Genomic DNA, 16,131 nt, shown 5'->3' on the forward strand with positions numbered 1-16,131 from the left:
CATTCCCAGCAGCAGAATATGAAAGTCCTGGTTGACCTGTATTTTTGCTGGCATTTGATATTTTCAGTTTATGCAGTTCAGCCATTCTAATAGGTGTGTAGTAGTATTTCATGATGGTTTTGATTTGCATTTCCCTAATTATTAATGATATTGAACATCTTTTCATGTGTTTGTTTGACATTCATACATCTTGTACCCATTACGATATGTGTTATGCCCATTGTCATTATCAAAACCCTGTTCCAGGTGGTTATTATGCCTTTTTATATCAACGTTGTTGCTCACCTACTGCAGCATATGCCAAGGTCAAAGCACTGAGCCAGGGACTTTATGTACCTAATCTCATTTTATCCTTAAAATCTTTGTGGAATTAGTAGTGCTTTTTATTTTTGTGGTGAAGAAAATAAAGACCCCATGTTCAAAACATACTGAGTGCCTACCATGTGCAACGAGCCAGTTGTACCCATCTGCTAGTCCTGTGGGACTAGCAGTCACTGACTTTAAGCAGGTCAGTGTTTGAATCAATTTCCTTTTCTGTTAAATAGGGATCTGTATTATGATATGTTCTCTCAGGATTGTTGAGTGAGGGGTTTTAAGAGAGAATGCAGGAAACATGCTGAGCAGGAGATCTGGCTCATGATGTATTCTGAGTAAATGTTAGCAATAGCTGCTTCAGTGTTCTTCAAACACCTCATACTGACCTGAGGTGGTTTCTCTCCCTCCCTGGCCACTTTTATAGTCAGTAACAGAAAGGTTAAATGTGCCAAAATGTTTTACTTTGAGTCAATTCCAGCTCCAATGTTTATGTAAAAAATGATATCATAAAGGGTTGATCTAGTTAGCAAGGTTATTGTGCTTACAGTAGGCCAGATTGTGGAAACTATCATATTAGTAAAAAAGAAATTGGGCTGGGCATGGTGGCTCACGCCTGTAACCCCAGCACTTTGGGAGGCCGAGGTGGGCAGATCACCTGAGGTCAGGAGTTCAAGACCAGCTTAGCCAACATGGCGAAACCCTGTCTCTACTGAAAATACAAAAAATTAGCTGGGCGTTGTGGTGAATGCCTGTAATCCCAGCTATGCAGGAGGCTGAGGCAGGGGAATCACTTGAACCAGGGAGGTGCAGGTTGCGGTGAGCTGAGATCGTGCCATTACACTTCAGACTGGGCAACAAGAGTGAAACTCTGTCTCAAAAAAAAAAAAAAATCGTGATACAAGTAAGATCTTTTAAAAATTATTAAATCATCCATCTTGAATTATGTGAGGCTTTATATATGGAAGCAAGAATATGTTTAAAATTACCTCCCTGCTATTTCCTGCTAGATTGCTGGGGCTTGTTTTCTATTAATCTTGCCATTGCCAAGCATATATCTGATGCCTGCTGTGTGCCAGGTGTTAGTCTCTCTAATCCTCACAGCAACCCTTTGAAATAAAAGATACCCGCATTTTGCAGAGGAAAACATTGTGCCTGAGAGGCCAGTTGCCCTGCCCAGTGGAACCCAGTCTTCTGACTGAGTCCTCTGCTCTTATCGGCACCCACTCTGCCTCAGTCTCATTGTGATGGGGGCATGAAAGCTACTGTCACTAGGAACACTGGCATACCTTCCCCCAATATGGCATCCGTTTCCTTCACGGGGACTGTTTCCAGGACCTTAAGGTCACACTTGCCTACCACAAGCCCTGAAATTAGATGGTTTTATTTTGTCTAAAAGGCCCACTGTGGAAACAGCATAAACTTTGAAGTCAACAATAAGTTCAAGTGGTGTCTCCACCATTTTATTTCACTGCCTATGTGATTTTGGCCAAGTTACTTAAACTCTCAGAGCCTGTGATTCTTCACCTATAAAATGGGAATAATACATACCTGATAGAGATGTGGAAAGAATTAGAAATAACACAGTAGGCTGGGCATGGTGGCTCATGCCTGTATCCCAGCACATTGGGAGGCTGAGGCTGGTGGATTACCTAAGGTCAGGAGTTTGAGACCAGCCTGACTAATATGGTGAAACCCTGTCTCTACTAAAACCAAAAAAATTAGCCAGGCATGGTGGTGTGCGCTTGTAGTCCCAGCAACTCACGAGACTGAGACAGGAGAATTACTTGAAACTGGGAGGGGGTGGCAGTGAACCGAGATTGTGCCACTACACTCCAGCCTGGGCAACACAGTGGGACTCCATCTCAAAAAAAAAAAAAGAAACAATGCAGTAGAGTGCTTAATAAGTGCTTAGGACATTGTAGATGTCCTAACCAGATGTCCTTATTAACTGGTAGCTACTATCATCACCATTGCAGGGCCTTCTGACTTGCCTTGGGGGACTGAAGAAGCTGTCCAGAATAGTGGTTAAGAATATGGGCTCTGGAGTAAACTGCTTGGGTTTAAATCCTTGTTCTACCACTTATCAGCTGTGTGACTGCATAACTGAATTCCTTACTGTACCTCAGTTTCTTCCATCTACAAGATGGAAATAAATAACAGTTTCTACCTTGTTGGGATAAATGATTTTAAAGAGTCGAGAACTGTCAGGAGGTTGAGTTGAAATGAATTTATTTTGATCATCTACTGCCATTGTTTCTTCCCATGACATATGAGTCTCTTTTAAATTTATGATAACATTTCTTCTTTCCTTCCTACTCAAATTGAGATAATTTCTCATTATTTGTATTTCATGCTGATAAAAACATTTGCTGTCACATTTTTCCTAGAAATGCAGATTAAATTGTAAAAATTACTATTTTCATCTAAGAAATTGGATTAACTAAACCTATAAAGGACAGCTTTTTATAGAGAACATAATTGAGAATTTTTTGTAGAATTACTATAAATAAAATCAGGGGTAGTAAATCACAATTTTATAGGTAAAAATATTAAAAAACCTAACCAGCTGCCTGTTTAAAAAAACACACATACATATTCCATTATTTCACAGAAATTATTTGATTCTCCTGTTTTAATCTTGAATTTGGCTGGGTTGCATGCGAATTACTCTTTTTCTCCTTCAAGATGATACCAGTCAGATGGGCCCATAGTATGTGAATCTACCAGGAAGAAAACAGCCTCTGAATTTACTGTATGTCTACAAATCAAATTTGACTTATACCCACGGGCAGTGTGTGGTGTTGGCTGGGTTTGCATCATTATTCTGAAGTCTGTACTGATGTCCTGTGACTAATATGTTCCAGCTGTCTAGGTCACTGCTTTGGAGTACAATTTATTTGTAGTGGTGATGCTGCAAATAGGAAAAGCCTTCCCTTTTGTTGGTTGAAAGCTTTCCTGGTAATTGGCAAAACAAGCATGCCTCTTATTTGGAGAGAAACTGGAAAGGCGGCTAAAGAGTCAATTGTACACAACCACTTTGGAAAACAATTTGGCATTAGAGGAGCTGAACACGTGCAATCCGTAGCCCAGCTCTCCTCTCCTAGGTATATACTCTGGAGAAATTCTTGTCTGTGTGTACCAGAGGACAAGCAGTAGAATGTAAATGGCAGCATTATTCAAAGTAGCAGAAAATTGCAAAATCCCCAGAGGGTCCCCAACAGTAGAACAGAGCAGTAAATTGTGGGTATGTTCACACAATGAGAACTGTATCGTGGTGACAAAATGAATGAACTAAAGCCACATGAGTCAACAGGGATGAATCTCAAAATCTTAAGAGGCAAGTCTAGAAGAACACATACAGTATTGTTTCATTCATAGTAGGCTTAGAATCAGCAAATCACAACAACATATTGATAGCACATATGTGGCAAAACCATAAAGAGGAGCCAAGGAATGACTGACTCAAAATTCAGGCTAGTGGTGAATCTTGGTGGTGGAAGTGGTGGTGAAGGATGATTGAGAGACATGCAATCAGGAAAGGCACACACACACATGGCTTCCAAAAAAAGAAAAAGAAAATCTAAACACTGACTGGTATTAGGTACATGCGATTTATTTTATTATTCTTTACACCTATGTGTGTTGATAGGTTAGTTATCACTGCATAACAAACCTCAAGACTTAGCACCTTAAAACAATAATACACATTTGTCATCTCACTTAGATTCCATGAGTAGGCCAGGAATTTGGGAGCAGCCAAACTGGTTGGTTCTGACTCGCAGTCTCTCATGAGGTTGCAGTCAAGATGTCAACTGAAGCTGCTGCCATCTATTTGAAGGCTTGACTGAGGCTGAAGGATCTGCTTCCAAGATGGCTCACTCACATAGCTGTTGCCAGGAGGCCTCGGTTCCTTGCTGGTTCTTGGCAAGAGGCCTCAGTTCTTTCCCACGTTTATCTCTGCAGAGCTTCTTGAGCGTGTCCTCATATCAGAACAGCCAGCTTGCCTCCCAAAACAGAGATGGAAGGTGGAGTCTTTGGACTTTTGCAGTCTCACGCCAGCATTTCGGCAATATTGTAGTGGTTCCTACATGCCAGCCCTGTTGTTCCCTGTGGGACGGGACTATACAAGCGCATGAATACTGGGAGGCGGGTATCACCACGGGACATCTTGGAGGCTGGCTACCACAGTTACGCACTTTTAAATATAGTATATTTCACAGTAAACATTTTTTTAGAGACAAACTAAATTGGTGAGCTCATTTTTCTTTAGTAATAGTGCAGCCATCCATTTAAATGGGAAGTTTTATAGATATTGAATGTGTTACCAATTAGTATGGGTTTAAAGAGATGTCAGTGATGTAGCTGAGTATTTGAGTGGCCTGAGCTTGCCTGACAGGAACGTGCCTGAGACAGGGAGTGGGTGGGAAGGGACATGAGGAAAGGAATTTCAGTAATACTTGCGCCGGGATCTGTAGTGGGAGATGGGATTATATGTGCCTGGACTTCATTCTACCTGTACCTAGATCTGGCAACAATTTGAGACTCTTGATTTTGAAGAGAATTCTCCAGATGAAGGGCCATTGTGATATTAAAATCTGTTCCAGCCCCATACTTTCTCCCAAGACCATCTTTAATGAAAAAGGAGAGAAAGGTCCACCGCTTGCTACTCACCCCCACATCTAAGAGCATTGCCAAAAATGACCTAGGCAAGCAAGGACAGGGGCCTTAGCTTAAAAATCCATGCAACGATTACATTCTAATTCATAATTTATACTTGTTTTAATATTAACAACTTTTAAATTATTGATTCATTTGCTTAACCTTCCCTCACCAAAATCTTTGAGTAACATTGATGTTTCTGGAAGCTATGTCATGTTTATTTTTCTTTAGCTTTGTTTAGCTCTTGGCATAACTTCTTAGTGAGTATTCCTGGGGGTCCAAGTGCTCTGGGTTGTGAGGCAGTGAGTCGCACCATCTCCCCTTTGTGGATCCCAACATCCTTGTGAACAGGTGTTGCAGCCCTCAGGTGAGGAAGCAGCCGGAAGAGGTTCGCTCCATTTTTAATGAAGCTAAAAAGCGGAGGAGATAGGCCTGAGAGCCAGGTGCACGGGGTTCCGGACTGGCTTTCTCTAGGCTTTTGTACACCAGTACTTCGCGCGTTAGTCACTGATACCGCTAACTCTCTGTGTCGACAGAATTCTGTTGATTAGCAGATAAAGCGCCAAGTCGGGCCATCATGCAGAAATGTCACGTTCTCCCCAACTGTAGTTTTGATGCTGCTTCCATCTTTATTTGCGGAGAGCTGTGTTTGTGGCATTATATTCTAGTGTGTTTTGCGTTTTATAAAAATGAAAGGAAAATCCTCAACAGCAAATGATAACTGCCTTTCATTATGGTGAGGTTAAAAGTCGCCAGGGATGCAGTGCGATGCTTGTTTTCCTTCCATTAGTGAACAGTGTGCTCTTTTGAGGAAGAAGGAAAAAAATAAAGTGCATATATGTATATAAATGACAAAAATACATTACGGGTTACTGTGTCCACAAGAGAAGTATAATTACTAATAGTAATTATAGTAATTGGTAATGATTATAGTATTAATGGTACTATTAAGAAAGATTGTGAATATATGCTTTCAGGGAGCACACTGCAGTGCCCGGCTGCCTCCCTGGTGTGATGTGTTGTTTGGCCATTTGGCTGTGGGGCTGGTTTTAAGGAAGGCATCATGTGTGGGAGCAGGAGGGTGGAGGTGACCTGTATAGTGAGACAAGCCCAGGGCTTGGGGTCAGAAGACAAATAGGAGTTTAATCTCTGGTGCTTTCTAGTTGAATATCCTTGTCAGAAATCATCTCTGACGCTTAGCTGCCTTCTGTGGAAAATGGGATCCATAAACCCTACTTACCTCACAGGGCTGTGATCAAATGTGATGGGTAATGCCAAAACAGAAGGTATCGTCGTGGCAACAGGAGTATGACTTTCAGGCCACGATACCACTGTGCCGCAAACTTGTGTGTATCGTAGTTGAGTGTACTGTAGATTGGATCTGAATACCTTCGCTGGAAAGGATTTGAGGAGGTTGAGCAATTCCTGTGTGGTTCTAGGTGGGTACGTGGATGCCTTCTAAGTGTGGTCTCAGAAATCCAAGGTCAGAGTAAAGCTCAAGGCATTGAAGCCCCAGTTTTTGTTAGAGTGGATGTTTGGGCTACATCACTGCCCTGAAATTGCTGTGATTCGACAGGAACTGAGGCAAACTTTCAGCTATGAGATGAAGACCTAATGCATGGTAACTATAGGGAATAATAATGTATACTTGAATTTGCTAAGACAGTAGACCTTATGTGTTCTCACCACACACACACAAATGGTAACTACACTGTACGGCTCTTTTAGAATTTATCTAGCAAGTTTTCTTGTTTTTACCAGAACACTCCTCAAAGAAAAGGGAATTGTATGAGGTGATAGATATGTTAAGTAGTTTGTGGCAATCATTTCACGATGTATACATATATGAAACCATCACCTTGTACACTTTAAATATATGTAATTTTTATTTGTCAATCATACTTCAATAAAGTTGGAGGAAAAAAAAAAGAAACTTACAGAGGAATTCCTTTATTCCAAAATTTCCTGGAGTGGGTGGGGCTGATAGTTGTTCCCCACATTCAATATGTGATGGGATTATTTTTTCTTTTTTTACTTTTTCCCCTATTAAAAAATTGTAGCAGTATTTTAATTTAAAGGCTTATCATATATTAAGAACATGTTCTCAACTGAAATAGTATTAACTGTAAAAATTCTTGGTGATAACATGCATGTTGCTTTGCTTATTCTTGCAGCGTGACGACAGCATGTATGATCCCTGAATGGGCCTGTGGGCATATTTAGTCATTCATTTTTGATCAGGAGAAAGAAGACAGCCATCATTTGAAAGGTAAGTAAATATTTCTATGCAGCTTTTTATTGTAAAACATTTTCAACCATACTGAAGAGAATTAAGAGAACGTATAATGAGTTCCTGCATATCTACACCTTAGCTTTAACAGTTATTAGCATTTTGCCACATTTTTTGGCGTGTGTATAAGTTTGTACATTTTTTAGCTGAAGCATATAGAAGTTGCAGATATTATGACGTTTTTTCCTAAATTCTTGGGATGCAGCTCTTACAAATAAGGATATTCTTCCCTGAAAGACATTTTAGAACTACATGACACAGAACCATTTAATTAAATTTATAGTTTTGTACTGAAGTGTGTAACTGAGTTATGCTCCCTTCATTGTTGATAGAAATAAAGTCAGATTAAAAACATTTTTAGGCCAAGCGTGGTGGCTCACACCTGTAATCCCGGCACTTTGGGAGGCTGAGGGGAATGGATCGCTTGAGCCCAGGAGTTCAAAATCAGCCTAGGCAACAAGGCGAGACCCGTCTCTAGAAAAAATACAGAAAAATTAGCTGGGCGTGGTGGTGCACACCTGTGGTCCCAGCTATTCAGCAGGCTGAGGTGGGAGGATCGCTTGAGCCCACAAACTCGAGACTGTAGTGAGCCGTGATGGAGCCACCGCACTCCAGCCTGGGTGACAGACAAGACCCTGTCTCAAAAAACAAAACCCAAAACCATTTTTAATAGCAAGACCTTGTGTCTACAAAAAATTAAAAATTTAGCCAGTCATGGTGGCACATGCCTGTAGTCCTAGCTACTTGGGAGGTTGAGGTGGGAGGATCACTTGAGCCCAGGAGTTGGAGGGTGTAGTGAGCTATGATTATGCTACTGTACTCCAGGCTGGGTGACAGTGAGTCCCAGTCTCTCTCTCTCACACACACGGAGAGAGAGAGAGAGAGTGATTTCTTTAATGAACAGATAAGTAATATGAATTTGGTATGCGAAAAATCTTGGAACTTGTACTGTACATATACCCCAAGAGAGAAATTACTGTGCTTTCTTCATGTAATCTACCCGTCCCCGCCATGGCTGATGTTTCATGGTTAGGTCAGTGGATCTGATCACCAGCCCCACCTTCTCTCTGATCAGGATTCACAAGTAGACCAGGGCCGGGCCTGGTGGCTCATGCCTGTAATCCCAGCACTTTGGGAGGCCGAGGCAGGTGGATCATTTGAAGTCAGGAGTTCAAGACCTGCCTGGCCAACATAGTGAAACCCTGTCTCTACTAAAAATACAAAAGTTAGCTGAGCGGTAGTGGCATGTACCAGTAATCCCAGCTACTCAGGAGGCTGAGGCAGGAGAATCACTTGAGCCTGGGAGACGGAGGTTGCGGTGAGCCGAGATCACGCCTCTGCACTCCAGTCTAGGTGACAGAGTGGGACCCTGTCTCAAAAAAAAAAAAAAATTAGATCAATCTCTGTGCTCTAATGGGATCAAAGATCTTAGCTGATTTTTTAAACCTAAACTTGTAGGAGAATGTGGAAAGAATATGACTGGTACTGTGAAGTTGATGTTATATAGGTTAATATATTAAAATCAGCAATAGAGAGATTAAAAATGATTCCCAGCCTCATAATTTGACTACCTACATTGAAACTTTACTTAAAATCTCAAAGACATGTTCAGCTATGATTACAGTTGTAGATCTTTACACATTATAGCCAATTACACCATCAGGTATCTGTGGTTTTTGCAAGATGGCTGTCGACTGTTCTCCTTTCCAATCTCAGTTACTATTTATTTATGGTATCTTCCTCAAGTGGTCCCTGTGTATCTAAGCATTGCTTTACAGACATTTGTGTCTATAAGGTTGCCTATTTAGAGCATATTTTAAAGGAAGTCTATTTAAGTGAGCCATTTAGGGCAGCAGTGGCTTCTTATACTCTCATTTCTGATTTAGAACAAAAGGTCAGTGATAGCAGTAAAGGTTCTTCAAAAGATACTGGCATTCAGGAGGAGTTGTGTCTGGAATCATGGGTAGCTCAGAATGATTGAGTTTTGCTTTTTTATTCTCTGGCCTCTGTATGGTTATGCTTTGAAAAGATGAGGAGGAGTGAGTGGGACTCCACGTGAGGCAAAGGGGGCTTTGAAGGATGAATGAAGGGAAGACATATGGGGCCCTGTCTAGTCCTAGACCACTGAGATATGGTGATTTTAAAAAACTTTCTACTGAAGTAGAAGATACATATGGAAAATAGACATATTATAAGTGTATAGCTCAATATAACTTCACAGATTGAACACATCCATGTAAGCAGCACCCAGATTAAGAAATAGAGCATGACTAACGCAATCTCATGCTTCCTTTTAGACACTACAGTTGACTCTTAAATAATTTGGGGATTAGGGGTGCAGTTGAAAATCCAAGTATAATTTTGTCTCCCTGAAAATGTAACTAGTAATAGCCTACTGTTGACTGGAAGCCTTACTGACTTACTACATAACGACACACACACACACACACACACACACACACACACACACACACACACACACACACACACACACACACACACACACACACACACACACACACACACGCGTATATATTTTGAGATGCAGTCTTGCTCTGTTGCCCAGGCTGGAGTGCAGTGGCACGATCTCGGCTCACTGCAACCTCCACCTCCCGGGTTTAAGCGATTCTTCCTCCCGAGTAGCTGGGATTACAGGTGCGTGCCACCATGCTGGGCTAATTTTTGTATTTTTAGTAGAGACAGGGCTTCACCATATTGGCCAGGCTGGTCTCAAACTCCTGACCTTGTGATCCACCTGCCTCGGCCTCCCAAATTGGTGGAATTACAGGCGTGAGCCACTGCGCCCAGCCAACGACATATATTTTATGCATTCATAGCATACCTCACATTTCCTTAATTTTTTTTTTTTTGTTGCTATTTGTAGGCTATGTGGTTTATCTGTGAGCTTTTTCAAATTGTTGCAAATCTCCAAAAAATTTTCCAATGTGCTTATTGAAAAAAATCTGCCTTTAAGTGGCCCCTTACAGTTCAAACCAGTGTTGTTCAAGGGTCAACTATACCCTTGCTCCATGTATGACTACTCTCTTGACTTCTAGGAGCATAAATTAGTTTTGCATTTGTCTTTTCTTTGTGTGTATGTGTGTAATATATAATGCAGATTGTACTCTTTTGTGTCTGGCTTCTCTCAACAACATATTAGATTCCTGCATATTATTGCATATAGTTTAGTTATCGATTGCTCATTTTCATTTCTATAGAGCATTCCATTGTGGGAGAACATAACAATTTATTTATTTTACTAGATGTGGGTAATTGTTTGGGTTTACCCATCTGGGGCACCCTCCAGAGGAAATGGGACTTAAACAAGGTTTTCTCCTCATCATGGTTATAGTGGAGGTAGTACCAGGTTGTGCCCAGCTTCTGCTGTGATATGAGGGAGGAATCCAGACAGCAGCGAGAAGATTGAGACACACTTGGGAGAATTGGGTGTGGTTTCATCAGTGCTGTGCTGATTCCTGCTGCTCTTCCTGTGACTCACCATGTCCCTTCTCACGTCGTTCCCTACTGGCACATGTTTTCTACGTCCTCTTCTCTGCTATTATTGCTTTCTCTACAGCCTCACCAAGGAGACCGTGCAGAACATATCAAACAACAGGCAATCGATGAATATTTAAAGTTCATTAGGTGTTGATATTAAGTGTTAGGTGAGGGGCAAAGAGCTGAACGTTTGGGCTTGCCCTTGAGGAGCCTGTAGTATAGTTATCAATTCACAGGTATGGCAATGGGCCACATCCCTGGAAGCCTGTTGTACTGTAGAGTTCAGGGATGTAAATTCAGAGGCTTACATGGCCAGGCTGGTAACGTGACTGAAATGAATGGGGTTGCTCATAAGGATTGATGGGCATGGTGGAGAGCGAGTGTATATCCTCTGCCCAAATATCAACCCAACAAACCCTGTCCAGCTCAATTTAGCAAGTCCACCACTTTCCAACCTTTAGAGAGTAGAGTCATCATTATATAATAAGAAAGTGTTCCTCAGAGGATTTGGGTGTTTTTATGGGCAAATTCTGTTTTTATAAATAAAGTTTTATTCAAAAAATCATGCTCATTTGTTTACATATTTGCTATAACTGCAGGGTTGAATAGTTGCAAAAGAGACCAGGGTTGAGTAGCTGCAACAGTGACCATATGGCCTACAAAGCCTAAAATATTTACCATCTAGCCCTTTACAAAGAAGTTTGCCAGCTCCTGCTTTACTTCATAAAAGCAAGGACATAGTAATCATAACCTCTGTGGTCATGTAATAATCTGAGCCCATTAAATTTAGTGTTAATGTTCTCATTCATGTATTCATCCAACACGTATTTACAGAGTGCCTATTGTATTTCAGGCATAAAATGGTGATAATCAGATATGGTTCTTGGTCTTGAGGAGTTTAAAAGAGGCTCCTCTATCACTTCTTGGCCTTTTGGCTAAGACCAAGTATAGTAAAAGAGTCTCCTATGAATTTGAAATTCCATTCCATGATTGTGCTGTCTATAAATCAAAAATATGACATCGTGGTGTAGGGGCATCCCCTGTCAGCTCTTCTAGTTATGCAGGTAGCACATTTCCATGTGCACCAACCACATGGGGCTTATTCTTAGCATAGCTGCTTTTAGAATAAAAAGTATAATATGGAAATAGAACTAAAAATCCTCAATTTAAAACTATTATGTCAGCTATCTTTATTAATTTTATAAACTTGATAAACACTTACCCTACATAATTTGATTTTTTGCTTCTGTAATGAGGAGTATGTAATGTGATGTTTGCACAATTACTGTAGTTTTAAATGTCCTAATTGTTTACATGTGGTAATGCCAGACTGTCTGAAGGTAGCCATGTCTGGAGAAGGGCTGATGAGTTCTGAAGTGCTTACTAAAGCAAGCCAAGCAGACGGCCAGTCTTGTGCTACTTTAATAATAAACCTCAATAGAAACAACAGCCAACCAAGATAATAGAGTTTGGATAATAAAGTTTGGAATGCAGCATAACAAATTAATCTATCTCTGTTTGTGTGCTTATCTATTTGCTTATCAAAGTCATAAAAGTTTGTTTCTTCTTAATAGAAAATATAGAAGTATTTTTTTGCATTAAGGAATTTGAAACTTGTTTTTAACATCTTTTACACCTGTGTAGCATTTTCATGTGTGCTTGTATATATATTATGGGTGGACACTGGGGCTGTGAGTGACTGCCCATTCACCACCCCTACACTGTCCTCAGACCAATGTAAAGGAAGCAAGTCAAACCATATCAGTGAACCATCTTCAGCCACGATGTCTGTATCATTGCCTTCTTTCAGCCTGAGAGGTCTTTCAGGAAGTGGGAATTTGTTTGGATGTTATGGTTGCAGTTATTTAGCTATGTGCAGTAATTCAAAGATGTGAAATGCAGGAAGCCCTGGTCATACTTACACATGGATTTGGGAGCTATCAGACATCAAATGGGATGCTATTTGTCACCTTTTGAGGCAGTGATCTGGGTGACCCACAGTGCTTTCCTCTGAAATCTTAGGCTTCTGAAGAAACCACAGGGAAGGAATGTGAACTGGTACAATGAATAGCTTAATGAATGTGATGAAAACTCCAAACTGGTTTGTTTTGTTGCCAAAATTAATAAAGTTAAGGTGTAGTTGATTTTTTTTTTTTTTTTTTTTTTTTGAGATGGAGTCTCGCACTGTCACCCAGGCTGGAGTGCAGTGGCACGATCTCCGCTCTCTACAACCTCTGCCTCCCGGGTTCAAGTGATTCTCCTGCTTCAGCCTCCTGAGTAGCTGGAATTATAGGCACCTGCCACCATGCCTGGCTAAGTTTTTGTATTTTTAGTAGAGACGGGGTTTCACTATGTTGGTCAGGCTGGTCTTGAACTCCTGACCTCGTGATCCTCCCCCATTGGCCTCCCAAAGTGCTGGGATTACAGGTGTGAGCCACTGCGCCTGGCCAATCTTCTTTAGGAGGAAGAAATGATTTATAGCCATTCATGTCTTCTACTTTTTGTGTTTAAAATGTTTTAAAGAATTCAGTCATATTCTTTTTAGTGATTCTATATGGATAGTTGTGTAGAGGAAAAACAAGAATTGAGAAGGCTGAGAATATAAATATCATAGTTGTTTTCTTACAAAGTTGGAAACTGTAGGCTTAGTTCTTTTGATTAAAAATGACATTTTCTGAAACAAATTTTATGATAGGCCAAATTCCTTGTTCTGTGGCATTGGAAAAAATGAAGTCTGTTCTATATAATGTGGAGTTATCTTGTCAGGAAGTCCAGCCTCAGAAGTGTTGCTTTGTCAAGACTAACCAATTAAAATTCACTTTAATAGTCCTCAAGTTTTATTTTTAGAGAGGGGAAAGTACTGAAGGTATAGGTAAATTTAGCTTGATAGAACAGAGTGCCTTGGTCGCAAGTGACAGAAAACCCATTTCAAACTGTCTCAAGTGAAAAAGTCTATGGACTTAAGTAATTGCAAATCTAAGGATTGGCACTGCCTTCAGGAGGGGCTAGACTAAGGATCAAAATGATGTCATGAGGATTCATCTTGGCTACATGTTCTTGGGCTCTGAATGGAGACTTCTAGCAGCTTCAGGTTTGCTTAATTACAAACAACCTTCCTGGTCATGAGGAGTCATGTACCTCGTGCTGGACCAGTGGCTGTGGCCAGGTATATTGGCCTGTTCCGATTGAATAGCCAGATCATGTGCTTCACTCCAGGGCCTGAGGTCAGCACATCTTCTGCAGAAGATGAAGCATAAACTGATGATAGCTGGGAATGGTTCCCTCCAGAGGTGAATCAGGGCAGTTACCAAGAGGACTGGGGGTGCTGGGAGGTACACTAAGTATTATAATGATTATTATTAATGTATCTTTTAATGGTTTAAAAAGCATTTTCAGATATATTCTTGTTTGACCTTTAGGAGGTATTGGGGAGGCAGGATAAAGAAGTGATTAAAAACATGGATTCTGGGGCTAGACTAGGTTCAGTTATTAGCTTGCATGAGCTTTTGACCAATTACTTAACCTCTTTGTATCTCAGTTTTCTCAGATGTGCAGTGGGGATAAAGGTATTTACCTAAAAGAGTTCTGAGAAGGATCAAATTAATGGACATTTGCAGGGCACTTAGAATAGTGCCTCATGCACGCTAGCCTCTCTATCCCTGGTTATTACTGTCAACGTTTAAAGCTGTCCTGCTGGCCGGGGAGCAAGTGTCCTCTTCATTTGACAGATAAGGAAGTTCAGACTCACATGACCTGTAAGGGTCAACACTGGTTTGGACCTGACTTCTTCCCTGTCCCCACACTTGCCTCTGTGTTATGATTGTGGGCCATTTGGGTTAGTAATAAATCAAGGAAGCAGAGAGGGAAAAAGCACTAGAAAGTAGGCCTGGATTAAAGTACCTGTGTGGTGCAAGAAAGGCAGTGTTTCTGTATATTCCACTTGAACGTTGGTCTTTAGCTTCCCACATGAAGGATGCCCCCAGAAACATTTAAGAGAACATTCCTAAGAAGAAATTGTTCCATCTTGCTGGGCACATGCTTGAGACAATCAGCCATATCCAGGGTGGGCACTTGCTTGGGAAATGTTTGCTGATGGTTTAATCAGATCCAGTATTCTGAGTTTCAGAGGAGACAAAGCTTTGTGTGGTCAGGAGGTGACTTGAACCCTTCAATGTGGTGTGAGGACAGAATTGCTGACTCTTGAGAGGCTTGGACCACTGCAGAGTGCTGTTCTCACGACCGCCAGCCAGTTCTGTCTGCAAATAGATGCCGTTTTCCTCATTAGGAATATTTTCCCACAGTTGTTGAGAATGTTTTGTGGGGAAATTATCCAAATGACTTAATGAAGGAGATTTTTCTCAAGACTCAGATGTTGGTATGGCCCAGACCAACTCTGACGACAACAGTGATTTCTTTGTATTATTTACTGTGGACTCAGGACATTGGAAGCTTAAAGTACTTGTGAGTAATCTCTGATACGCTCCCAAGCTATGCAGCTATGAAAGCAAGGAAAAACTTAGCAGAAAACACAATTTTGGTGCTCTCTGCAGTGCTTTTGAGGAAAAATGGTGCTTGCCATTCAGCATTCACGAAGCTTGCTGGAGGGCCAGAGCCGCTTCTTCACTGCAGGACAGGCTCTGCCCTGCGGTTGCTGTTTCCTTGCAGACGGCCACTGTGCCTGGGATGTGGGAGTCTTAGATATTTCATAAATGGATCATGGCTTTGTCTTTTTCTCAATTTCTTTTGACAAGAAATTGTTTACCATGTAGATGTCTTCAAGAACTTCACCTGTGAGTCCTGCATTACCTCTGTCTGGACACATCACATTGTTTTTGTTGTTTCTTTAGATGAAGGATGTGGTGTCTGAGTATTGATTCCCACACCTGGCTTTACAATGGTGTTTATATTCCAAAGAACAACACCTATTCAGAGAGTAAAGGGATTAGCTACTTATTCTAGAAAAATGATCCTAAGTTTGCCAAATATTTGTGGGAATTATAATAGGTTCTTAGATGTAATCCCACTTATTTTGTTCTTAGCTCCTTGGGAGTCTTTTGCCTTGCTGCATAGTCAGGGATTGAATGTTAATAGTTCCTTCATTGCCTTTAACCTGACCCCATTTTACATCTGAGAAAACAAGGTCAACCTTATTTCCTGTAATGTCAGCAACAAAAGCAACAACATTATTATTCATTATGTGATAGGCACCACTCTGAGTTCTTTTGTTGGTTATCCTATTTCATATTCTCCACAACTCTGTGATCATTATTCTCTAGATGAGGAAATCGAGGCACAACCTGCAGCCTCAGGATATGGCTGAGTGGCACAGGTCTGCTCTTAGCATCACAGACGCTGTACTGCCGACTGAT

At 41.0% G+C, this 16,131-nt stretch overlaps 1 protein-coding gene and 1 non-coding gene across 9 annotated transcripts in view; both read left to right on the forward strand.

The window, feature by feature from the left end:
* SGMS1 (sphingomyelin synthase 1) overlaps positions 1–16,131 on the forward strand; it is a 310,484-nt gene that overhangs the window by 27,969 nt on the left and 266,384 nt on the right. For 7 of the 8 annotated variants that reach the window (XM_058436246.1, XM_058436244.1, XM_032137507.2 and 4 more), the window contains exon 2: positions 7,149–7,243. The gene's annotated coding sequence lies outside the window, so the exon portion shown is untranslated. Of the gene's footprint in view, positions 1–6,561; positions 6,596–7,148; positions 7,244–16,131 lie in introns of those variants that run through there. The other variant, XM_058436247.1, reaches the window with a different exon arrangement.
* Positions 6,684–6,744, forward strand: LOC116466178 (U7 small nuclear RNA). Its single transcript, XR_004247421.1, has one exon. It is a non-coding gene; the product is annotated as a U7 small nuclear RNA (small nuclear RNA).

Source organism: Hylobates moloch, unplaced genomic scaffold, assembly GCF_009828535.3.
Source record: "Hylobates moloch isolate HMO894 unplaced genomic scaffold, HMol_V3 SCAFFOLD_3, whole genome shotgun sequence".
NCBI lineage: Eukaryota > Metazoa > Chordata > Mammalia > Primates > Hylobatidae > Hylobates > Hylobates moloch.